The sequence below is a fragment of the Panthera pardus genome, unplaced genomic scaffold (assembly GCF_024362965.1).
Source record: "Panthera pardus isolate Hobbes unplaced genomic scaffold, ASM2436296v1 HiC_scaffold_24, whole genome shotgun sequence".
Lineage (NCBI taxonomy): Eukaryota > Metazoa > Chordata > Mammalia > Carnivora > Felidae > Panthera > Panthera pardus.
The window spans coordinates 96,016,795-96,043,397 of record NW_026526810.1 but is presented as its reverse complement, the minus strand read 5'-3'; the positions used below and the strand labels follow the sequence as shown (position 1 = coordinate 96,043,397).

General features: G+C 45.3%; 1 protein-coding gene and 1 long non-coding RNA gene across 3 annotated transcripts in view; both read right to left on the bottom strand.

Moving 5' to 3' along the window:
* Nucleotides 1-423: 423 nt before the first annotated feature.
* Nucleotides 424-11,911, bottom strand: LOC109268428 (uncharacterized). Its single transcript, XR_002080658.2, has 2 exons — nt 10,946-11,911; nt 424-5,402 (listed from the first exon to the last, which is right to left on the bottom strand). It is a non-coding gene; the product is annotated as an uncharacterized LOC109268428 (long non-coding RNA).
* Nucleotides 11,912-11,952: 41 nt separating this feature from the next.
* The window catches only part of TMEM260 (transmembrane protein 260), a 99,459-nt gene continuing 84,808 nt past the window's right edge, over nt 11,953-26,603 (bottom strand). Inside the window, exons 16-19 of one of the 2 annotated variants that reach the window (XR_002080659.2) lie at nt 24,110-24,217; nt 22,198-22,363; nt 14,964-15,388; nt 11,953-12,165 (exon numbers count right to left, since the gene is read on the bottom strand). The gene's annotated coding sequence lies outside the window, so the exon portion shown is untranslated. The remainder of the gene's footprint in view (nt 12,166-14,963; nt 15,389-22,197; nt 22,364-24,109; nt 24,218-26,603) is intronic. The other variant, XR_008417205.1, reaches the window with a different exon arrangement.

Here is a 26,603-nt window from a genome sequence, read left to right as displayed (position 1 = left end):
GAATTACTTTACGTTTCTCTTTTTTTTTTTAATGTTTATTTTTATTTCTGAGAGAGAGAGAGAGAGAGATGGAGCATGAACAGGGGAGAGGCAAAGAGAGAGAGGGGGACACCGAATCCAAAGCAGGCTCCAGGTTCTGAGCGGTCAGCACAGAGCCGGACGCGGGGCTCGAACTCGTGAACGGAGAGATCATGACCTGAGTGGAAGTTGGATGCCCAACCGACTGAGCCACCCAGGCATCCCTAATTACTTTACATTTCTTACTAGCCACATTACAAAGTAAAAAGAGAGGTGCCTGGTGGGCTTAGTCGGGAGAATGTGACTCTTGATGTCTTGGGTTACCCCGAGTTGGGTGTAGAGATTACTTAAAAATAAAATCTTAAAAATAAATAAATAAACAAATAAATCGTAATAAGAAACAGGTTAAATCAATCATACATTTTATTGAGGTCCCTGGGTGACTCGGTTGGTTAAGCGTCCAACTCTTGTTTTTAGCTCAGGTCATGATCTCACGGCTGGTGAGCTCGAGCCCCAAGTTGGGCTCCACGCTGCCAGGGCAGAGCCTGCTTGGGCTTCTCTCTCCTTCCGTCTCTCTGTGTCCCTCCTTCCCCAAAATAAATAAATAAAACTTAAAAAAAGTAGAATACAATTTATTTGCCCTGTTATATGAAGAAGTGATCATTTCAACATGTAATCACTAAATAATAAAATTATTGAGATATTTTACATTCTTTTTTCATATGGTGTCTTCCAGTGGGTATACACATACAGACCATCCTGATTCAGTCTGGTTCAGTCCTGCCTCGTCTCGAGTGCTCAACAGCTACAGGTGGCTGGTGGCTACCACAGTGGACAGCACTGGTCTAAAGCTCTGTCACTCTGATTTGTCCCCTCCTCATCCTGTTAGGGAAAAATCTGTTATATGATGGCAGACGGGACTGATAAGGGAATTTCAGTCCCTGCCTAAAGACCTCCCTTCCGGTTCTTCCCACCCTGCTTGCCTCAGGCGCCAAATTACTACTCTTGAGGGATGCAGAAGTAACAGACTATAAATTGTCCCCTCTGTTGATGCTCTGGGCTCAGACCTCCGGAGAATGATCTCCTCTGAGCCTGCCAGTGTAAAATAAACCTCCTGCCTTCCAAGATCTCCGAGTGCCGCTTGGTTCTTCTGCCGGGTGATCCAGACCAGTTTCCGTAACAATCCTACCAAAAAAATAACAACAAAAACCCCTACCCTACAAGTGGACTCATGCTAGAATAAACACTCAGGCATCCTTAAAGGGGACAAGCCACCCAAAGGGTCCAGATGAAGGAAAATTCTCCACTGACATCTAGGTGGGAGTGGGATAGACTGAGGGCTGTTATACCTTTTTCTGCAAGCTGCAGACCCATCACCTTCTCAGTGGTTGTCTTTCCAAGCCAGATCCTCAGTCTCTCTATCTTAAGCAAAGCACTCTACATAAAAATTCAGATTTGCTAAGGAGCTAAGTGGCTATTCAATTTAAATAAGAGTCTGCTTTACCAAAGGATTCACTTCAGAATTGCTTAAGCTAGAGCATTTCTCTCGTGTATTCCAAATACATCCATTTAATTTTAAAAGATTTAATCACATTTCACCGACATCTATTGAATGAAATAAATTATCCCTACACATGAAGGCTTCCTGAAAGTTGATTTTGGGGATGAGCAGGAGCAGAGAGGAAATACTCTAGAATGTGAGGGCTGTAACTTTGAGCTCACAGAATCTTGTCCACAGTTGGCACGTGCATGCACCTGGGCCGACCCTCCTCATGGGAGACAGCATGATGGCCTGCTTTGGAGATAGTCCAGTGTGGCCCCAGGCACCTTGTCTACCCCGCTGTCTAGGCAGCTGCTAACCAATAGACCTGCGGCAGCAGTGAGGTGAAATCTGCTATCTTTGTTCTTACATAACACCAAGGGCAGCTGTGGGATTACCTGCTGGACCTCTCCTCTGGTAAATTTCTACTCTGAAATTTACCTGGGCCCCCATTCAGGGTTGATTGGTCTACAGTGGGCACCTCACTTAATCCAGGAGACCACGAGAGCAAGTCAGCGAGTCTCTCTGGTGGCTGAAGCTATGGCACAGAAAACTCAGGTGCCTGGGCTCTGCTTTTCCACCAGGCTGGGGGATGACCCCTCATTTGTTCAACTCTCCTTTGGTTTCCACGACACCACGGTAACCATCTGTTATCTTTCTGAGGAATGAGTGTGACTTGACTTCTCTCATTTGTGAGCCTGAAGTCATAACTGATACATAGGGCCAACTTCATGGGTCTGAGACCTGGGCCTTCACACGAGGCCTGTCCTTACAAAGGCACTGTGCTTGGTTTAATGTTCTGCTGTCGCCATCTTGAAATCCTTAATTTTTGAATAGGGGGCCGTGCATTTTTACCTTGTATTGAGCCCCACAAATTGTGTAGCAGGTCTTAAGAATATACCTTTGTTTCATAAGACGAGGTAATTGAGACTGCAATGAGGTCAGTAATTCATCTAAAGTCACAGACCTGGGTACAGCATCCACGTTCAGTCCGGTGGCGTCCAAGTTGGGACCGAGAAACTGACATAAACAGGTGATGAGGGGGAGAGGGAAATAATTTTTATTTCTGTCACTTTTTCCATGACGCAGAAGCTCCCTAACCCCAAATCTTAATGACCAGTTTTGCTTCTCAGTTTCCCACAAATAAGCAGGAGAAAGGGTAGGTAGAAAAAGGCTGGCTGGTGTCACAGACCAATTGTTCTGAGAGAAGGAAACATTTGCCATGTTGCCAAAGCCGACCTCATTTCCCAATTTCCCAAAGACCCAATTTCCCCAGCTGCTTTGTTGACATAGCAACAGTGAATTCTGAAAGGGTTGTTATAATATTAATATGTATTTCATGGTGGGCTTGCCCTGTGTTCTTCGCTAACCTTGTGAGCCAGGCCTGAAAAGAGGGGCTGTTGGCATCTGGCCACTGAAAATAAGAAACCTGAGGCCCAATTCTCTGAGTGGGGTGAGAAGTAAGTGAGGAGCAGGTGTCTCCCTCAGCGCATTCAGACAACTGGAGGAAAGGTGGGGTACCCCAGCCCCCAGGCTCCTCAGCCTTCCCGAGTGGAGGTGCTGACTCTGGAGATATTTTAAGTTAAAGCTGCACCTTGGGATACATTTCCTTCCTCCTACTACTCAGGGTGTTAAATGTAGCACCTGTGAGCCATTGTGTAGAAAATCAATTATACCTTGGGCCCAGTGATAAGAATTCATCCCCCCCTGAGCTCAATTTTCAAAAGGCTTCAAAAGGCCTCCCACCTCTTTCCTTTTTTCCAATGCAAATGAGCAACACTCAGGAAATTTGCATGCCAAATTCCAACTAGGGTTTCAAGCGAGTAAATGGTCATATTTATTAGTAATAGCGGTAGTAGATGAGTACGAGCTATTTAATAAGCGTATGTTCAATGCGTAGCATTTTGGTAGCACTTCACAGTTTTCAAAGCTTCCTCCCTCCCTGTACATCATCTATTTGATTCTTAAACAAGCAAACAAACCTAAGCGCCCCATGATGAGGGGTAGAGGGGGATTTAGTATCCTCATTTCTGAAGAAAAGAAGGCAGGAGAAAGATTTTTATCTCGCCTAATGTCACACGGCTGATTCATGACTATCAGAGTTGGGGTGAGAAGTTGAGGGTGACTCCAGCTGCCACTGTGTCACCGCTGTACCATTGCTGCATGGTATTTCAGAAGGGACAGATGGACAAAAGGGAAGTTGTACCAAGTGACTGCAGGAAAGTGCAATTAGTAACAGCTAAGATGTACTAAAGACTTACTCTGCGTCTGTCATGGATATTAACTCATTTGATTATTTCAATGAAACTTTTTAGTTTGAGATGATTGTAGATTCACATGTCATTGTCGGAAATAAGAGAGAGCCTGGGCATCCTTTATCCAGTTTCTCCCAGCAGTAATATCTTACAAGAGCAATGTCAGGACCAGGATACTGACAGTGATACAGTCAAGATACACAGTATTTCCATCACCCCTGGGTCCCTCGTGTTGTCCTTCTATAGCACACCTACTTCCCTCTCACCCCCTCTCCTCCGTAACCCCTAGCAGCCGCTAGTCTGTTCTCCATTTCTATACATTTGTCATTAATATGAATGGAATTATGCAGCACAGAATCTTTTGTGGGTTTTTTTCCCCCCACTCAGCATAATTTTATGGAGATTCATCCAGATTGTTTCATGTGTCAGTAGTTCATGCTCCTTTAGTGCTGAGGACCATCCCGTGGTATGGATGTGCCATTTTTTTACCCACTCACCTGGTAAAGGATATCTGGGTTGTTTCCTTTTGGCTGTTAAAAATAAAGCTTCTGTAAACATTCCTGTACAGGTTTGTGTGTGAATGTAAGTCTTCATCTCTCTGGGATAAATGCCCAGGGGTAATTATTGGGTTGTATGATTGTTGCACGTTTAATTTCTTAAGCAATTGCCAGACTGTTTTACATTCCCACGACGAATGCACGAGCGATCTCGTTTTTCCACGTCCTCACCCACATTTGGTTTGTCACTATTTTTTATGTTAGTCTTTCTGCTAGGTGTGTACCCATGTTTCATTGTAGTTTTATTTTACATTTCCCTAATGATGTTGACCGTATTTTCATGTGCTTCTTACAGTTTCTACCTACTTTTGGATGAAATGTCTCTTCACAGCTTTTGCTCATTTTCCATTGGATTTTTTTTTTTACTCTTGAGTTTTGAGTTTTTGAGTTTTATATATTGTAGATTACTAGTCTTTATTAGTACACAACTCGAGATATTTTTTCCCAGTCTGTAGCTTTGCTTTTCATTGTGTTAACGGGTTTTTTTTGTTTTGCTTTTGCAGAGCAAACTTTTCAACGTTGAGAAAGTCCAGTTTATCTATTTTTCCTTCTATGGGTCATGCTTTTGGCGTCAGCTGTAAGAACTCCTTGCTAGCCCTAGATCCTCAAGCTTTTTTTCCTTATGTTTGTTTCTAAAAGTTTTATAGCTTTCCATTTTCCATTTAAGGCCAAAATCTGTTTCGAGTGTATTTTTGTATATGATGCAAGACGAAGGGAGGTCTTCCCCCACCGCCCGGGGCCCCACACCCAAAGGATGTCCAATTGCTTCAGCACCGGAAACTTGAAAAAGCCATTTTCCTCTGTTCAGTTTCTTTCGCAACCTTGTCAAAATTCCATTGGGCGTATCTGCGTGAGTCTGTTTCTCGGTTCTCTGTTCTGTCTTGTTTGCTTTTTAACAACCTCTTGCAATAGATGCTACTGTTACGTCCACTTCACAGATGAATAAACTGAGGTGCAGAGAGTGGAGGCAAGTTTTCTATCATCCGATATTTGCCACGGTAAGTGGCAAGCAATGAACACTAGCAAACACTTCTGCATATGAAGAGAGACAACTCTATTAAAAACAGGCTCAGTTACGTTAAAAGTTACCCTATAAGGAGTCAAATCAGAAAAAAGTGTCCGTGCTTCCTTTGGAGATATCCTCATCCAGCTTATCAGAAAAGCACCAACAAACAAAATAACTAATTGTAGACAAAATAAAGTGCCTGCAGACTGGATTTATCATTCTATTAGGCTCAATAAACGTCACTTTGTTTTCCCTAACAAGCTAAGGAGAACTGTTATTTGTTCCATAAAGTAACGATCAGGTGAAGAAAAAAACAATGTCAATGGGGGGCCCTTTACCTATTGATAGATTGCAGTGATGTGAAACCTGGTGCTGTGTCGTGATTACTTGGGATACTTTAGAAAAATCCAGATTCTAGCACCACATACTACAGCTATTCAAGCAGAATCTCCAAACTTGAGCTGCTTCTATGTATATATTTATTTACATATTTATATTTATCCATTTATTTACCTTTTTTTCCCCTGTTTGTGCAAGGTTTTAAAATTCTCTAAGGAATTTATTTATTTACTCTAAAGTTTATTTATTTATTTTGAGAGAGAGCAAGTGGGGAAGGGGCAGAGAGAGAGAATTCCAAGCAGGCTCTGCACTGAGCCTGATGTAGGACTTGAACTCACGAACTGCAAGATCATGACCTGAGATGAAGCCTGATGCTCAACCGATGACTGAGGGCTGCCCCTCTCTAAACAATTTTAATGCAGCTGGTCACTGGATGGGCAAGAGGGTTAAAAGAAGTTTTCAAAAATGAGGCTGACACTACCTTTTAGAGTAGGCGAGTCCCATTTTGAGAAATTGAGGGGACACGAAAAACCCTTTACAGTGTCCTAGGTTTGGTTTTATAGGAAAAAAGAGCTTCCAAAAGTTGCCCACCCACTTGTTTCTTATATCCAGGACTGGGTGTGATCACTAGCCATGTAACTGAGTTTTAATTAATAGAGATCGCTCAGCAGCGTTGAAAAGCATATTTTATGGGCTCTCAAATATTCAGTTGTGAAGTCCAAATCAACCCTGATGTAAAAAAATCTGTATCTCCCAATTTGAACTGTTTAAGCAGATGGGACTTTTCAGGTAGAGGGTGGTGATGTGTTCAGGTGAGATTCTAACACAGGTTACTGGAATTGTCATTCTTTTCTCTTATAATCAAATAAAAAAATTGAGTAATCAACACATGGTCAACCCAGAACGACCTGCTCTCTGATTTCTGTGTCATTTGCCAAGAGTCTCAAAGGTTTATATTTGTTGTCTTCTTAATATTCAAACCACCTGGGGTAGATTTATGGTTCAGTCCCCAACATCCATCCTGTTTTAGATCAGCCTAATCTTGCAACACTGCTCATCACTCTCCCACCCCCTTGCAAGCTATTCATCAGTACTGAGCACAGTGACAGAGACTTTCCAGCACCCTCCCTATTTGGTTCTACAGTCCATCCCTAAGGCATAGGAAGATCACGCTTCTCCATCCACTTGCAAATGGATGGGGCCATATAACTAACGGGCCATGAACCAACGTGACAAGTATCATTCCAGGGTTCAACATTAGATTGTTGCACAAGGCCTTCCACCACTCTCTTCCTCTGACACAGCAACTGTGAAAGAATGTTTGGACATGCAGGTACCACAAGATTTCTGAGCCAACCCAAGGAGATCACCATCCTGGAAAGTCTCTGGACTCACGGCAGACTTTGCATGAAGCAAAAAGTAAACGTTTGCTGTGTGAAACCAGAGAGATTTGGGGGTCCTCCTTCCCTCTCAGCCTCCTTTTCTTCCTTATTCCCTTCCTTCCTTCCTTCCTTCCTTCCTTCCTTCCTTCCTTCCTTCCTTTCTTCTTTCCTTCCTCTCTTTCTTTTTGAGAAAGGCAGGCTGCCACATGCAGCACCTCATTTGGAGGTATCTGGAATCTCAGAAGCTTGACTGACCCCACCTTCTACAACTGGACCTCTAGAGCTTGTTTGGAGGTTCTAGCGGAGGAGTTATCCGAACACCATTGACTGAAGAAATATCCTCCTCTACTGGGGAAGGTTGTCCTCTCACACAGGTGAGCGGGCAGCTTTGGGAGGGACACACATGGAGCCATAAGGGAGGAAGGCAACACCCACCTAGGCAGCCAGATCAGCCAAATCAACCTTGGCCATCAATGGGGTGACAGATGTCACAGCCAGCTCGTCCTCATATCCTGGGGATTATTTCTTACTGGAGCATAATTTAGCTCAAGCTAAGACCCTCTTCTAGATATGAGCTACAAGATAAAATCAGATGGGGTGGGGGAGCGTTGGGAAATGTTTCTTTTCTCCTAAAAGGAACCACTAGACGAGGTAGTCTCTCTTTTTCCTCTGGATTATGGGGTCTGGGTGTGAAGCTTGGGACTGACTGCTACAACTTTCTCACTCCCAAAGGTGAAGCCAACACTTAACATGGTGGAGCAAAGAAAACTTGGGTCCTTGATGACATCTTTGAGCTGCTGACTCAACCAGCCCGGGAAATGTACCTCTTTTCTTTCTGTTATGTGAGAGAATAAATTTCTTATTGTTCAAGTTGGTTTGATCTGGAGTTTCTGTTACTTGCAACCAAAAGCATCCTAACTGATAAGTCATGGCTGATCGCAAGACAATATTAAACTTACTTAAGTCTGCTACAACTACTACTTTTGTTGCAGACATTGCTGAGAGCTTAATTTCTCATTTAAAAGGGAAACTAAATTTAAAATAAGATCATGTACAAACTTGCGATTATTTCAAATGTTTTATAGTAAGTAAGGCTTTAAGACTCCACTTAAGCTACTGAGAGAATCTGCCTTCCAGCTGCAGGAACAAAGGTGCTGAGCCTTCCTGGCTACAGAGGGGTGTGTGATCACTCTCACTACATTCTCCCACAGAGGTCCTGCCTCCCCTCCTGCCGGGTTCAGCATCACCGCAAGTGGAATATACAGGTCGCAGAGAAAAATCATCACAGTTGCACAGGAAGTGCAGAGAGAGGGTAACGGAATTTGAACAGAGCTTGCTGGCACCCTGAGATGCCTTGCAAGATGAGTTTCTCTTCTTGGTGCCAAGATGGCTTGGTCTTTTATTATAGGGATCCAGGTAAAATATGGGGATTATGTGCCTTGTCACCCCAGCTCTGAGTGATCCTAAAAACTCATAGAAGACCTAAAGTTTTTGCTATGACTGCCTTATCCCCTGGAGGAATCTCTGAAGGGAAGTCTATGCAGATCCAAATTCTATCTAAAAGATCACCCAGGAAGGCAGAAAAAAGGGATCAAGTTGGGGTCAGTTCTCAGTGGCTACAAAACAAGAGGCTCCAGAATGATGACAGGGGGAGAGTCACAGGAATGACAAAAGCATTCCTTGTGTGTGTGCGCATGAGCATTTTTCCCCCTGAAATGTCCCTTAATTCTGTTAGATCATTTTATATTATATCGCGTTTGTATTTAGGGGGATGTAGATGTGGTTTAGGTAGAGTGAATAATTAACTATGATAAGTGTTAGGGAACAACCATGGTTCTCTTGCATTCACTCATTCATTTATTCTTCCATCTATCAAGAATGTTTATTAAGGGAGCCTGAGTGGCTCAGTTGGTTAAGCATCCAACTCTTGATTTTGGTCAGGTCATGATCTCCTGGTTTGTGAGTTCGAGCCCCACATTGGGCTGTGTGGTGTGGAGCCTGCTTGGGATTCTTTCTCTCCCATCTCTCTCTCTCTGCTCCTATCCCGCTTGCTCTCTCTTTCAAAATAAATAAATAAATAAATCTAAAAAAGAAGAAAGAAGGAAAGAAAGAAGAAAGAAAGAAAGAAAGAAAGAAAGAAAGAAAGAAAGAAAGAAAAAGAAAGAAAGGAAGAATATGTTTATTAAGCACCAACTTCATGCCAGATTTGGTGCTGGGCACATGGAGACAGAGGAGATGCCATCCCTGAATTCGGTGTGTTGGGAGACAAACATAAGCAGGCCATGACAATTGAACATGACAAAAGCCATAAGCGATTATGCCTAGATAACTATGGGAGGGGAGAGGAGGAGCACTGTCTCTCAACAAATACCCCACAGCCCAGAGATTCTACCTGTGGACATGTATTGTCTTAGATTGAGAGGGTCTTAAGAAGTCCTCTGTTAGAAAGGATGTTTTGCCTTGGGTTCTCTCCAAACAGAAGGCCTGAGATGAGGGCCTATGTGCAGGTAGTTTATTTTGAGAAGTAAACCCCAGGATCTAGAGTGGGGGGACCAGGAAACAAAACAAGGAGGAAGGGAAAGGCAATCCAGGGGTGCATTTGGGAACTGGCTACCACTGTGGTCACATGGGTCAGTCCCTCAGGCGGAGCTTCTGAGGAACACGGGAGAGGGGAGAGGGAGAGTGAAAGACACGGGAGAGGGGAGTTTTACCCATGGGCTCTTGTCTCCATTGGTCAAAGTTGGAGTGTTGACTCCAGCACACCTCCAGGTCTGTGCGTGTATGTGTGTGCGTGCCCACGCGGACATGCATGTGTGTGGGCATGGCTGGGCTGGCTCCCACTGGCGGTGGGGTGGGGGAAGCCCTGAGGCAGGAGGAAAGGGGCTGCCAGGCTACATCCGGGTACAGGTGTTGCCACAATAACAGCTGGAACTAAAAGGTGGCCTGAGTCCACATGGGAAAGGGCACCAAATCTGTCTGGCATAAAGGAAATGTTATCTGTGGGGAAGAAGTCACTATTACTTACGTTAGGCCAGTGCCAATGGCTGAATGCATATATTCAATTCTAAGGAAGCTTTCCTGGAGCTTTCTACTAGGGTACCAGGTTGCTCGTTCAGGGTCCGCCAAAAAAATGGAACAGGGGACAGGTAAAGCTTGATAAGTCAGTGGAAGGAGAACAGTTTGGGAGCAGTGAGTGGTGGTAGGGAGGGGAGACCCATGAGGCTGCTCAGGTCCCAGCTGCCCGAGAAAAGCATAGCCAGAAGCCTGGGGTCCCCCGTGGAAAGCAGGAGAAGGTGCCCCAAGCACATCTCTCCAATCACTCAGCACTCCCTCTAAGAAGAGTTCAGATGAAGACACCTAAAGAGAGGAGGGCACTGGGGGTTTCAAGAAGAGGTAGGCTGACAAGTTTTAGAGAGGGCTGAGAAGCCCGAATCCTTAGCATACTTTCTGAACTAACACCATGTTGCAAAACCAGGCCATTACACATGCTTGAAACGTAAGACATGTTTCCCCAGAAGGCGAGGCCAGTTTCTCTAAAGGTTGGTCGCGATGAATAGCCTTCTCATTGCTTCACCAAACTTGGGTTTCATTGGAATTGAGTTACTCCATTGCTGCTTCGAACATACAATACTCCTCAGCTGGGAGCCAACACATCACCTCTGTGGCCATAACTGCACTATAATGGAATAACTGTCAGAACCACTAGGCATCAGTTTTGATTCCTCTTTCCTTGCTGGTGTTGGAAAACACCTTAGATGTGTTTAAAAATAAATGCCCTCGTGTTTTATCTCAGAAGGCTAAACATAGCCTGGAATTTCTCCAGCAACCTGGGCCCCCACATACCCCACCTGGTTTGTTTTTTGCACGTGGAAACCTATAGTTTCAATGATCCATACACATGGCTGTAATTCCCAAACCAGGAGATGCTAAAAGAGAGAAAATTATCCACAAATAAGCAACCAGAGTTTCAAATCTCCTACACTGTAGATATGTTTATTAATTAGAGCTACTGTTTCTCAAACGCTTGCTTTGGGCCAGGCCCGTACGACTTGCACTCATCACATTTGGCTTTCCCAACGACAGCATGAAGTAGGGTTAGTTTCCTATCAAGGAAATTCGATAAAGTAACTTGCCCAAGATCACACAGTTTGAAGGGGAAGAGCTAGAACTCACACTTGGGTCTGAATCTGAAGCCCAGGTTTTGGATACTGAGTTGGGAAAAACTGATTTTTATAAACAAGAATAAAAATATGACCATGAAAACACATTCTCTCCAAAGGGATAGAGTCGAGACGTTTCTTATGGTTTGTCATAACTGCTCCAGGTTAGAGATGTTACCCTTTCTCCTCCCTGGTTATTCTTCTACAAAACTAGGCCACCCAGCCACTCCCTTTGCCAGCCAATTGGCATACACACTCCTGCTAATTGTGCCAAGTTATTTAGGCTCTTTTGGAGGCAGAGGGAGTGGTAGGGCGAGTTGGCCATAAAACATCTTCCTTCCATGAGGAATATTCCTCTCTGGGGCTGAAGACTATTCTTGGCTACTCAGAGCTGAGACATAGTAAGGTCCCTGAGCTGAGAGACTTTTCCTTCCTTTTTGACTCTAAGGGATGTTTACTTGCATCCCATGGTGCTGAAAGGAGAGTGCACTGGGTAGATGGGCTGTCGATTTTGACTCTCCTCTAGGGTTAGGCTCTGGGATGATTGATTTGCCTCTCTTTATTACAAAGACTTCCTCTTTCACACACAAGGATGCCTACTGAACCCTTCAGAGGCCACTTGTCAAGTAAAATGAGGCACTTGAAAACAACTGAATGAACCACCTCCCTCTATTTTCAAATTTAAATCAATTCTTTCATTTTGCCCTTGCTCGGGGTGGGTGACTTAAGCGTTTTAAACGCACACCTTTTCTCCACTGTGCCCTCTTATCTGCTTTTGGTGCCTTTCACCTCCTTCTTGTGAAGCAGAATCAATATTCTGTTATTCTCTGTCATTTGGATGCTACTTTGGGCAAACGGTAGGGTTTTTGTTGCTGTCGTTGTTAGTTCAAATAACATCAGGAACTCTGCTGTCCACACAAAATCAACAACAACGAGAAACCAGAAGTGGATTACTACCGAAATCCTTTTTGTTCTAAATTGTAATCAACTATATTGGATGCGAGGTTTGTCCATTTTAAAAATTTAATAATGGGTTTTGGGCCTCCTGGTTCTATAAAAAGGGCATTTATAAATATTAATATGGAATGCCACGGAAAGAACAATACATAACAATAATGAGAATCACAAAATCCCATCACATTTGACACTGTCATATCACCAGCTTAAGGATTAGCAGGTTAACCTTAGAGTTAAAAATATTGCTTCATGATTAAAAAAAAAAAATCTCAGCATTAAAAAAGCTCCTTGTTGCATTATACATTCTTTTTGCCTTCCTTATTTTTCTTCAGGTTATGGGATCACTGCTTCGATTAACATTTTTGGGGAGAGTGGGCTTAGGGGAAGGTGGTGGGTTGAGTTATCTGCATTCTTTCTTGCCCACATCGTGCTCAGCTGGCTTTTGTATAATTCTAACCCCTGACACTGCTTGAGTCAAAGGCCTGGCGACTAATACCCCCATTTTAGTGGTTTTTTTTTTTTTTTTTTTTTTTTTATCCACCCAAAGCACCATTTTAAATGATAAAGTTACCCAAGGTGTCAGTTTTCACCAGTATTTCTAAATACATCTAGTAAAAATGCAGCAATTTCATAGAAAATCCAAGCTATTGAGATCTAATCGCGGCTTAAGCTGTGGCTTTATTCAAATCTGGATCACCAATATGGCTTAAGATGTAAATGAAGTGCAGAGAGAAATAAAGCAAGAAAATCTGCGATGGCCTTTCTCTCTGCTATTTGATGCCCAGCCCTTATCAGTCAATTACTGCTGCTAAACTTCAGTGACAGCCTTGGTGTAACAGCCCCAGTAGCTGCTGTCCTCCTTCAGCCCGAGCCGAACAAAACACACTTTCAGTAGCCTTAATATGAAACGGAAAAAAGGTCAAAATAGACGGGCTTTGCCAAACAAATCCCGAAGATCCATTCTAATTTCCACCCATGGATCTTTTAAGTCGTCCTGGATGCTCTTTATGATACGTTGATCCACACTTAGTTTCATTAAAACTTTGTGACTTGGTATTTTTCAACCTGATAGCTTCACTAAACTAGTTCTCAGAGTGTTCGCTAAGCCGCTATGCATAAAACTACTTTGCTGCCATGGTGGCTTCTAATATCACCTAAATGCAGGCAGCGGCCGTTCTGGAAATGAACCTGATCTACATACATTCCATCTGAGCTTGGGAATTACTTTGCTTTTGCTTTTACTGGATGTCTTAGAAGGAAGAGGTGCTGGCCTCTACAGCCCCCACCCTAAGCTCTCCTGAAACTGAATGCTAAATTATCTACCACCCCCTATTTGTTCTGGAAGCAATCTACACAGAACACGACTTTTATCTGCTAAGGTTTCCAACTGGGATTAACAGATGCTAAAACATTTGGGGAGGAGGGAGAGAAGGAGGGGCCCAGAGAAGAGAAAAGAATGAAAATTAAGGTCTCTTCCAACAATGGCATGGCAAATGCAGACTAAGCTTAAGAAGCAAGGGGTTTCTCAGAGGGGTGCACCATGAACCTGGCTTCACTGGCATGAATTTTAAAATGGTGAAAGGAAAAGAAAGCACACTCTGGGCTCTCGGCCACCTTGGGCATCCCTCCTGATTAGTGCCACCTCGGCTTCCCTCTGCACTCTGACATCTGACGGAAGCCCTCATTCTTTATCAATTGCTGTGGTCACTTACACGTCACTGCAGTCAACAGAACTATTGGCAAAGGGTTTTGAAAGAGGAGGAGATCATTTTTCTAGGGGAAAAAGGGATTAAACATAAAATAAATAAATCAGCCAGGTAGGATAACAGATTCCTGGCTCCAGGGGAACGTGTAGTTATCCTGTGTTCAGGTAACACGGTGTCCCCCAAAGTTCCACCCACGACAACAAGAGGGCAGCCTTGCTCAGCGGCCACTTGTTGGCATAAGGGGGGGGGGGGTGGGGAAGCCAGTCCTCACTTGAGTTGACCTTGTCTTCTTCCCTCAGCTTTGTCTCAGGCTGTGGAAGGCATGGGCTAAGATTTGACATCGGGCCTGCATTTTCATTTTGTACATTGTCAGCCTTTGCAACGAAATCAACTTGGGTTGGAAACCTGACTCTCTGGGCAGCTAGTCTCTCTGACTCTCGACTGCTTCATCTCTAAATGGAGACGGTAACAGAGCCCTCTGCTAGAGTAGATCAGATGAGATGATTTGTGTAAAGCACCTAGCCTGGTGGCCGGCACCTGCTTGATGCTTCGTAACTGACAGGTTATGTCATGAAAGTTGTTATTGTCCTGTGATACCTCTGCACATATGGACAACTGGGCCGAGCATGACTGTCCGTGGGGCCCTACTGAAGAAAACAAACACATCCTGAGGCATAAACTTCACTTTGCTACTGTTGTTGAAAGCCGCTCAAGATAACCACACTGCTTCTGGATGCCCACCCCTCCCCTCCCGCCCCTGTTACGGGGGAGCTGAGGATATGTAATTCTACACCCCACCCCCTCCCTACCCCATCGCCAGATGGTGGTGGGAGAAGGATATGACAACCACAGGCAGGCTTCCATCCCCAGGAATACCGGGACAAAGTGAAAAGGCCTTTAGGGGAACTCTTAGAGCACAGCATTGTGGGCTCTGCGAGGGGACCCTAGCACTGCCTGCTTCTCCTGTTTGCTCTCTCCCTGGGGCATTTTCCAAGATGGCCACGGCTGATCTGCTTACAAGACCCCAGCCGACCCAACCTTACCGAGAATGCTCAGTTCTGCTTTCTTTGTTGCGAATCTATAACCTCTGGGAACCTGGTTCTGAAAAGTGAAGCCTTGTGAAGAAAGACTGATGGATGCAAAGCCAGAGGAGTGGAGGATGAATCAGCCACGGGGTGTGTTTCCTACAATCCGGAAGAATCGAGTTTGGAGGCATGGCTTCAGGCTTCCAGAAAAGTGTGCGATCACCTTTACTGATGCGTGAGGAATGAGTCAGTCACCTCCTTATCGATGGCATCAAAAAGTTTCTGAGGACCTGGGGTGCTGGTAGAGGCATCCTTCGAAGAGGAGTAGGTGGAAAGAGCACTGGACAGAGGGATCACGGACCCCTGTCCTTGCTCTGCCACAGAATCATTGGTTTCACCTCTCCCAACAGTAGTGTCCACATCTTGAAAACAAGGGATTATCTCTGAAGGGTAAGATTACATAGAGAGCTTTCACTCCTCACTCTGAACACCACTACTCATTTAAAAAAAAAAAATAAAAAAAAATTAAAAAAAATATATATATACACACACACACACACACATATACACATACTTTTACAACATAAACTTTTTTTTAAGAAAATGAGGCTTGAACTCAACGACCCGGAGATCAAGAGTCACATGCTCTTCCAAATGAGCCAGCCAGGCACCCCTACAATATAAACTTCCCATTGAAAATGAAACTAAAGTAAAAGGCGAGGCCTAGATGTCCTCTGAGGGTTAAATGGTACGTATGGATTGCAGAGTAAAGACACAGTCTGGGACAGCTGAGGGAGACGTCTCTGAACTCTTCTCATGCTTGGGCAAGATAGAGTCTGGAATATTACCACCAAGGTCATCTGGTAAAACTGGGCCTATAAAACCCAGTTCCGACTGAGACCCACTTCTCACAAGTTGGATAATCGTTTGACCAACTCCGCCCCTCCCTTCAGTCTGCTGTTCCTTGCAAACACTCCATGGCACCATGAACTGAGATTTGGGAGGGAAGGGGAACGATAGGGCTGTAGCTGCCCTACAGTCTCTCTTGGCTTGGAAAATGGCCTCCATTGCTCAAGCTGAGTTTACAGGATGATCGTTCAAGGTGAGGGTTTGTTTGCACTTTGCCAAGAGTGACCCTGCTTCCCACAAGCTTCAGTCTATATACAGAGGCCATGGGTCTAACACCCTGTGATGGGCCTTTTCTGGCCCAGGGTAATCTTCCTGGGTCCCCCTGCCCTTCTCCCCTCTTCATGCTCATGCCCTTTCACTAAAAGACCACCTAATGGCTTAGACCAGTCCTTCTGCACATCAAACCTGGCTGCATAACAGAAGCACCTGGGTAGTGACTTAATAACATAGATTCCTGAGTCCCACCCCAGGAGGCTCTGGGTCAGTAGGTCTGAGTGGAACCCAGCCATCTGCATTTATTATGAAGTATTCCAGGTATTCTGATATCACCAGGCCAGTATACTGGTTTCTTTACCATTACCAGATGGTTTCTTTAGGGCTTCCCAGGTGCACTGGTCTGGGCCTGAAAACACAGTCACCCGTGGACAAACCATCTGGACAGGTGAGCCTAAAGACTAATCCCAACCTGCCAACACACCGCACACAGGTGGGTATTGGTGATGGGAACTCCACTCGGGCCACCGATGTTTTGACTATACAGAGTACCTCTCCCCTTCCCCTCCCCAGTGCGCTGCTCCCCCTCTCTTTTCCCCTCCGCCCAAGGGCAAGTTAACGCATGCACGGATGGAACAGACCTCTGAAAACAAGCTCTGCACGAAGCACCCTTGGCTTTGAAGAATCCAGTCCAATTTGCCACCAGTATCTAGGCTGGCTTTTGATTATGTTGATGATGAAGACTGTAAACAAAACCGCCTTTCTCTACTAATTAATTCCCTTCGAAGAACTCTAAAGATCTTTAATTACACAGTTTGAAAAGCAGCGGTTCCCGGATCGGGTTGATGGGCCTGTGCACTCCTCTCTCTGCCCACCTGAACGAAGTATTTTCTTGTTTTCTCTGCTTCCCACACCTAGGATGGGCTGGCAGTAAATCCTGTCAACTAAACGCCTGACAAAAGTGCTCTGATGTCAAGTATAAAGAATGCCACCTACAGCTTAATGTCTGAAAAAAAACCCCAAGGGCTGCAAACAATGAAGGTTTTTGTCTTCTTAATGCCCAGTATGCAATCGAGTGGAAATGCTACTTCCATCCGCAATTTACAAATGAAATTAAAGTTGTTGAAAGACACAGGGTAAACCAGAAGCCTTTGTTTCTTTGCAGAACAGGAAAAATTTAAACCACTAAATGTTTTAGCAGATTTACTAAATTTCCAATTAAATCATGAAATCTATTATTGCAGAGCTCGGAGAGGGCAGTGTGCCTTTGCGCATGCGCGCTTCCTCTCTCTTTCCCCCCACCCCTCCACCCCTCCGCCACCCCCGCCAACACTCACATATGATATCAGCAAACCAAACTCTGTCCCCCATAAACAGCCTCATTCTGTTCTACCTGCGGGGAATCTGGGGTGCAGAGAGAGGCACACAAGCTTGAGGGGGCCTGAGGCCGGCTGGGCAGTGGTTTTGGGGCACGATCTAGGCCAGTTTGCCCCAAGTGAGCGTTTCAGGGCCCCCAGCTGGTGGAGGCAGTCTGGCTGGAACAGGAAGGCACCAGGAGCTCATTCGTGGGGAGGGAGTCAGATCTGCTATACAAGAGCACCCTCTGCCAGTTGGCACGGAGGGCTGGCTGGAGAGGCCTGTGGCCCAGAGGTAGGCGAAAGGGCACAGGACCCTGAGCGAACAAAGCCAGCAGGGCTGGGGACCAGGCAGGAGAGAGATTCTATCTTCCAAACTAGACAGAACAACTCACCTCTGGAACAATAGCTAGTGCAGGCAGGGTGGATGCTGATTTTCCAAGGGCTCTCCACGTTAATCCGCCCCACCAAATCCAGCCGCTAGGAGCCTGAATGGTCCTCCAGACACCCATTCAGTAGAAAATGACGGGTGATTTTTGCCCTTGTCTCCCGAGATCTCTGGTGAGCACCGCTGCTCTGGCTGACATGTGTTTGTAAAGATAAAGCACTAGGCTACTTTGGGGGCCCTCCCAGGCTATTACAAAGAGCAAGTGGTGCCAACTCGGGCTCTGCATGGCTTTTTAGAATTGAGCTGTTAATTTTTTTTTTTTATACACACCTCTCTTTGAAAAGGATTTGAAGCAACTTACAATAAAGGCAAACACAATAAGTTCATTCAACTAAAATTAGAAAAGCAAAGCTTTTTTTCCATAGAAAGGAGAAAGAAGCAAGCATTGACTGTCAACTGTAATAGAGTTACTGTGATTTAGCTTCAGATTAGGTACTGAGCTTCCTGGCAGCCAGGGCAAAAAAAGGATACCCAATTAGATAATCCATACAACCTACTGGAACGAAGGAGGTATGCCTTTTTTTTCTGGCATTAAGTCTATTTTAGGAGACTTTGTATAGGAACTCTAAAAGCATCATAGCGTGTGTTTGATAATCTTTTCATACAGTAAATGCACAGGCAATTCTGATACAGCTATTTCTTGCTATAATCTTTGGCACTTGTCAGAGGCCTTACGACTCAATCACGACTCAATAATGATAAATCTCGGTGGGAGGAAACAGAGTGGAAATGGGGAGTAGCTAGACAAATGTCATTCAAATTTTGGCTCCTGAGTATTTCATGCACTTACTGATTCACTTGATATTTCTTAAAAACCTACTAAATGTCACGTTCCAATGTGGGGGACAGAGCAATAAACAAGCAGGCAAGGTCTTACTCCCAGGGTATGACCTAACCTTTCAGTTAGGTATAACTAACAAAAAACTCAGTATCCTCAGAGGGGCGGATGGATAGCAGGCAAGCTTCCTTTAGCTTAGTTGCTGAATAAGGGCAGTTGTAACAGCTGGGATGCTTTCAGATGTAACTGTCAGAAATCCCACCTCAAACTGCCTTAAACAATGAAGAGAGGTGGTTTCCTTGATTTGGCAGCTCAGCGATGCTCTCTCTATGCTACACTGTCTTCACTGTTGGCTCCATCTTTGGGCTGATAGCAATATGGCTATTCAAGTTCTGGGAGCCACAGAGATAGGACAACCTTCAGAACAAGTCAGGAGACTATTTCTTCTCGGGACTTTTGCTTAGGATGGAGGACATTTTTTCCAGCCCCCGTACCCACCCCATTCAGCAGACTCTCTCTTTTGTCTCATTGGCCAGAGTTGGCCCATGTGCCCATTTCTGACCCAGTCCTGGTGAGGCAGGTGAGGTCACCCTTAGACCAATCAGGCCACCCCTGGAGTTTGGGCTAGGGTTGGCTTTCCTTGTAGTACTTGGTCAGGTGGGAAAGCAGGATACTTGAACAAAATTGGGATTGTTTGGGGCAGGAAAAGAGGCAGGGGATAAATGGATGCTGAGGCAGGTAGTTAACATTGCCATTTTGGTCTTTCAATGTTACTTCCCTGGCATATCAAGATTAGTGTAGGTGAATAGTAAACAAGGCTGTTGGAAGGTCTGTCTGCTTGGCTTCCTTCAGAAAAGAAGATCCTTACTATTTACCTTATTTCTTGAGTTGGACTAACCATTCCCCATATCTTCTGCCACTTCCTCAGTTTAGGTCTTTATTCCACTCATACACATTAAAAAAAAAAAAAAAATCCTCCTAACTGGTTTTCCTACCTTCATTTTACTCAAATCGAATCTGTCTTCCATACTCTTGGAACAATCTTCTTAAACATAAATGTATGATATCACTCTCCTCCTTAGCAAATTCTTTCACTTTCTATCATGTACAATATAATGTTAACACTCTTTGCACTAGCACACAAAATTGAACTATTTAGGTAGACATTTAACAAATATACACAAGATCTATAAGAAAGAAACTAAAACCACTCTGGTACAAGAAATCAAATACAATTTGATTTTTCAATAGAGAGCTATCCCATGCTCATGGATAGGAAGACTCAATATTGTTAAGTTGTCAGTTCTTCCCAACTTCATCTATAGACTTAATGCAATCCCAATCAAAATCCCAGCAAGTGATTTTGTGAATACTAACAGATTTATTATAAAGTTTATATGAAAGGCAAAAGACCCAGAAGAGCCAACACAGTATTGAAGAATGAAGTTGGAGGACTAATACTACCTGACTTCCACATTTACCATAAAGCTATAGTAGATTGAGATGGGGTGGTATTGGCATGAGGCTAGGCAAATAAATCAATGGAACAGAATGGACCCACAGAAATAGACTCATACAAATATAGTCAACTGATCTTTGACAAAGGAGCAGAAGCAAAACACAGGACAGTCTTTTCAATAAATGGTGCTGGAACAAATAGATATCCACGTGCAAAAAAAGAAAGAATGGATCTAGACACAGCTTTATGTCATTCACAAAAATTAACTGAAAATAGATCACTGTCCTAAGTGTAAAATGCAAAACTATGGAACTTTTAGAAGATAACATAGGAGACAATCTAGGTGACCTTGGGTTGGGTGATGACTTTTTAAAAAAAATTTTTTAATGTTTATTTATTTTGGAGACAGAGAGACAGAGAGTGAGTGGGGGAGGGGCAGAGAGAGAGGCTTCAGGCTCTGAACCATCAGCACAGAACCCGATGTGGGGCTCGAACCCACGAATTGCGAGATCATGACCTGAGCTGAAGTCGGACGCTCAACGGACTGAGCCACTCAGGCGCCCCTGGGTGATGACTTTTTAGATACAACACCAAAAGTGTGATTATGAAAGAAAAAATTAATAAGTTAAACTTCATTAAAGTTAAAACTTCTCCACAAAACACATTGTTAAATAGACTGGGATAAATTTGCAAAATACATATCTGGTAAAGGATTTGTATCCAAAATACATAAAAAAACACTTAAAACTCAACAATAGAAAAACATCTAGTTTGCCTAAAAAATGGGCATAAGTTCTAAACAGACACCTCACCAAAGAAGGTGTGCAGATGGCCAACACACATATGAAAAGATGATCAACATCATATGCCATCACAGAATAAACAAGCTACCACTGGGGCACCTGGGTGGTTCAGTCCGTTAAGCATCTGACTTCGGCTCAGGTCATGATCTTGTGGTTTGCGGGTTTGAGCCCCGCATCGGGCTCTCTGCTGACAGCTCAGAGCCTGGAGCCTATTTCAGATTCTGTTTCTGCCTCTCTCTCTGCCCCTCCTCTGCTCACGCTCTGTCTCTCTCCCCCCACCTCTCTCAAAAATAAACGTTAAAAAAAATAATAAAACATAAAAAACGAGCTACCGTACACACCTATTAGAATAGCTAACCACTGACAACATGAAATGCTGGCAAGAATGTGGAGCAACAGAAACTCTCATTCATTACTGGTGAGAATGCAAACTGGTATAGCCGCTTTGGAGGACAGTTTGGCAATTTCTTACAAAGCTAAACAAAGTTTTGCTACATAATTCAGCACCTGGGCTCCTTGATACTTGCCCATGCGAATAGTCCCATGTGAGTAGTGTGCTCATTCTACAGGGTAGGAAGTGATGCTCCGGGAAATTCAGGAATTTGGGTAAGGTTGCTAGAAAATGGCGGAGTTGCTATTCAAACTTGGGTCTTTCGAAGAACAGAATTCATAACATCTGCTGCTGGCTTCATCAGAGCCCAGAAAGTAGCCTGATAGGGAGTTCGTTTCAGAATGGAGGCTGGTCTGCCTGAAAAGCCAAGCTGAAGTCTACTAGGGTCTGTCCATAAAGAGAAGGATTGAAAAGATTCTCCAACCCCATGAATAAACGGAGGCACTGGACCGCTGGACCCAGTCTCCTCAAAACCTTAGTGTGGCAGGGGAGGGCGTTGTTAGTTTTCGCACTATTGCATTGTCTCTGCCTAGTATAGTGTCTGGCCCACAACAGGTGCCCTTTAAATACCTGCTGACCAAATAAAATTAATAATATTTTCTTTTATTTTTTTTAAATGTATATTTTTGAGAGAGAGAGAGAGAGAGGGAGAGAGCATGCGGGGACACACACACACACACACACACACACACACACACACACACACACGTGCAAGCGGGGGAGGGGCACAGGGGGGCGAGCAGAGAATCTGAAGCAGTCTCTGTGCTGAGCCCGCTGTGGGACTGGAACTCCCAAACAGCGAGATTATGACCTGAGCCGAAGTCAGACACTCAACCAACTGAGCCACCCAGGGGCCCCAATAATATTTTATTTTCTAATATTTATTAAGTACTTACCTTTTTAAAGACACTTTTACCTGCACTGTATCTGATGTGCGCATTAGCCCCAAGGATAGTGTTGAACGGAATTCACAGCTCTCATGCTATGATGAAGGAGTCGGGACCAGAATCCCAGTCTCCTCATGCCCATGATGGGGCACATTCCCTGTGTCTCAGAGCCACCCTTGAAGAAGCAAAGGCTCAGTGAGTAGAAAAGGCCAAGGGACGGAGGCTAACATTTACTAAGCACTTGTTATTGTATTATGTAATTTAACATTCACACAATCCTGTAGAGGTAGTTATCAATATTTCCACTTTAGAGATGAGAAAACGGAGGCTCATTGGAAGTCATCACTTGCCTAAGGTCACAAAATTAATAGGTGCCAAAGTCTGGATTCAAATTCTACTGGGCTCCAAACCTCATCCATTTTCGTTATATGGTGCCAAGATACCTCCCAGTTTTCTAAATTAGGAAACTTTGAAAGAGTTGCATAAAATAAGTGCATTATTTTGGACCGGAAACTGGCTCTCTGCTATTTAAATAAGAATGAGGTAGTGGTATTGCCTGTGGCTCAGTGGGTTCAGTTGAGGGTTGCTGATCTGATGCAGCAGTCGGCAAAGGGAGGGGCCAATTCACCGCCCGCTCAGGCTTTGTGCTGCTCAGCTTACACCTGTGGCTTTGAACCCACTTCTGGAAGCCGGCCTTTCAAGAGGAACACTGCCTTTTAACCCCACGGCCCCAGAGGTCACCACGATGATGGGTGGTATGAACCTGCAGAGACTACATTTTTGGGCGAGGGGTGTGAAGAGATTAGTTGTGTCTAACCCGGAGAAGACTGGGGGAGGCCATGAGTTTGGTAAAACATGGAAAGTACTATCAGAAGAGGAGTAATGGATTCACCCAATGTGCTCATGACCAACATATAAGGAAGCAAACTTCAGTTTAGAGAGAAAAGAGTGCTTCCGAATTAGGGAGAAAGTGAAGATCAATTCTTTTTTTTTTTTTTTTAGGAAGGAAAGAGCTTGACATATTTTTTAAATGTTTATTATCTATTTTTAAGAGAGAGAGAGAGAGAGCACATGTGGGGGAGGGGCAGAGAAAGAGGGAGACAGGGGATCCAGAGCAGGCTCTGCGCTGACAGCAGAAAGCCCAATGTGGGGCTAGAACTCACAAACCGTCATCAGTTCTAAGTTAACAGGGCCTCAGAGGCTACTGCACGCCCCGCCTGGCAGGGGAGGGGTAAAGAGGGCCTTGCAGCCCTACAGCAGCTGGGGAGTCTCTGTTCAGTACCCTGGGAGGTGGTTAGGACAGAGAATCCAGGGGCTGTCTGCGAATGGGGAAGTGCTACGCCATCTCCAAGACCCCCCTTCAGGTCTGGGCTGAGACATCCTAAAGGGGGAAGCGGGCTGTAGGAGGGCACAGGGCTCTCACTATACATTTAGCACCTGGTTGTCATCAAGGGGGCCAGATACTACCTCGGGTGGCCCTGAGAACAGACGTAAAGGGGAGGCCCTTCCACTCCCCATATGTTTCTCTGCCCTCATGCAGCCCCTAACCTCCCCTATTAAAGTTCAGATTCCTGAGGGTGGAACAGAAGAGCCTTCAGTAGATGGCCTCAACCTACCATTCCACGTTTTCTCCCTGTTACTCAGCCCTCACTCCTATTTGTGAGGTACACAGACCTACTAATTCCCCAAACACACCACATTCCTTCAAGTCTCCATGCCTTTGCCCATGCTGTTCTCCCTGCTTGAGACACCATAACCTTTCTCAGGCTTGGTGAGCCCCTTATCATCCGGATCTTGCCCTCCTCTGGAAAGCCTTCCATTTCCTTTAAATCTGTGACGGTGCTCTCACACAGACTCCATGGCAGCCCAGGCTCGCCCCAAGGGTAGCATTTCTCGCATCGCAATTGACCCGTTGACCCACCTGTTTCTAGTCCTCAGCTGGAAACTCCTCGGGGCAAGACTGCCAGGTTTCCACTCAGCGCTCAGCCATAACGGGTCAACCCCACGTTAGTTGTGTGACAAGTGGGTGCTGAAAGAAAACACCGTTTGTTCAGTAAATACGTAAACAAAATATTCATAATTCAAGTCACTGTATTTAAGTTTAATTGTAGGAGTTCAGAAACGGGTTTGGGAAGAAGACATGGAAGCTTCACCGGGGTGGGGGGTGGGGGGGTACGTTAGGTAAGTGATGAAGCGGTTGAGAAAGGGAGGGTTGAGGAGAAGGAGTAGAATTAGACTCCAGAGTGGAGAGTCCATCCTGGAGAGAAATGGGAACACCCTGCACACATTGGGTTTGGAGCCCCTGGATACCTGGCTGAGGACTTTGGGCTTCATCTTACTGGCAGGGCTTGGAAAGAGGAGGGACATCATGACAATGTCATGTGAGGAGGCTGAGTCTGGTGTCTTGCAGGATCACTCGGAGGTGGGGAGGCTGGTTGGGAGCTACAGCAAATCGTACCACATACAGCTTGGATGAGGTGAGGATAATCAAGATGGTGACGCTAGCGTCCTCTGGTAGGCTGCATTATTGCCTCCATTCTTCACCTGCTCCCCACCCCCATAGGAGAAATACCCATTCCCAGCCTTGCCGTGGCCTCATGAGGGCAGAGCGTCCCCGCCTCCCCTCTTGACTTGGAGCTTGGCCAAGTGACTTGCTTTCACCTGTGGGATGTTAGCAAATGGGATGTCAGCAAAGGCCAGAAACGTGCTTGTGGGTTGGGCTTTCTCTGTTGGCTTCTGCCATTGCCACGAGAGGAACACACTCTGCTGGGCCCAGAGAAATGAGATACTTTGAACGGCCCGGAACCGAGGCCAGCTGTACCCAACCTAGACAGGCCGAACTCCAATCTAATTACAGATGTGTAAGCAAGAACCTCATCCTTGCTGTCGTGAGCTGCCGCTCATCTCCAGGCCACCCCTCCTCCACTTTCTTTACCTGTTCTCCCTGCCACGTCAGGCACCGCAGTCTCTCAGCTGTGTCCACAAAGTTCTCTCTGCTAGCTCCTTCTCCTCAGCCCTGAAGCCGGCCCTGTTCTGTCCAATCATTACATTGACGCCTGGCCCTCCTCCAGGAATCGGCCTGTTTCTCCTTCTCAGCCTGATTTCCTGGAGACCTGTTCGTACCAGCTGCTCAACCCCCCTGCCCCACCCCTCCACACTGAAACTGGGTGGGTGCCTCTACCCTCTCGTGAAGCTGCTGTCCTTGGACTGCTTCCTCTCAGTCGTACTTGACCATGGACCACTTCCTCTCTGCCGGGCTCGCCCGCCTTGGTCGTCTGATGCCACACGGACTGCTGCCTCCCAGTCTCCTTCCAGGGCACCACTTTCTCTGCTTTTCTTTTATGTTCCCTGGGGCTCCTCTTCTTCTGCTACTCTCCGCCCTGCAAGTGGGAGATCACAGGCACTCCGGAGGCGGCTTCGTGCGCCCTCTATCTGTCCGTGGCCTCCAATCCTCATCTTCAGCCCAGAACTCACTCCTGAGCGCCAGACTCGTGAATCCAGATTCCTAATGGAATCTCATTCCTTTATTCAACAAACATCTGACTGAAGACTCCTATCTGCCAGACACTGTTGTAGGTGCTGGACAGTAGTGAAAAAAAACCCGACAAAAAGCCCTGCCCTCATGGAGCATCTATTTTACTAGAGTAGGGGAAGTCAGACAATAAATAAAGAAGCAAAATAAATACTATGTTAGAGCCACTGGAAGGCGATGAACAGAGGAGGTATGCCATCTGCCCATGTTTTTAAAGACTCACCCTGGGGCGACTGGGTGACTCAGTCGGTTGAGTGTCTGACTCATGATTTCAGCTCAGGTCATGATCCCAGGTCATGGGATCAAGCCCACAGCGGCCTCTGCACTGAGTGTGGAGCCTGCTTAAGATCCTCTCCCTCTCTCTCTCTCTCTCCCTCTGCCTCTCTTCCCCACTCACATGCTCTCTCTCTAAACTTTAAAAAAATTTTTTTAAAAATAGAGGCTCACCCTGGCTGCTGTATTACAAATAAACAGGGGTGGGTGGGGGTTGGGCAGGCAGAAATGGGGATACTAGTTGGTTTCTATTTTTGAGTGCCCTTAGAGGCACCTCAGACTCAAAACTCCAAAACTGAACTCATTATTTTCCCCAAGCTTGCTCTTTCCCTGTGTTCTGCAGACCAGTGAAGGGCACCCGAATCCCTGACTCCAGCCAAAACCTGGAATCCCTGCCCCTTCCCCTCTTATCCAGCCAGTCACCAATCCAGTCCATTCTACAGTCTAAATATACCTCATTCATTCTTTCATTCATTGTTTCACTCATTCACCGAATATTACTGAACACAGAGCTGGTTTCAGACCAGTATTAGAGAGGTGAACGAACAGATACGATCCCTGCCCTCTTGCCCCTTAGAATTTAATGTGGGAAAGAGACGATAAAAACAAA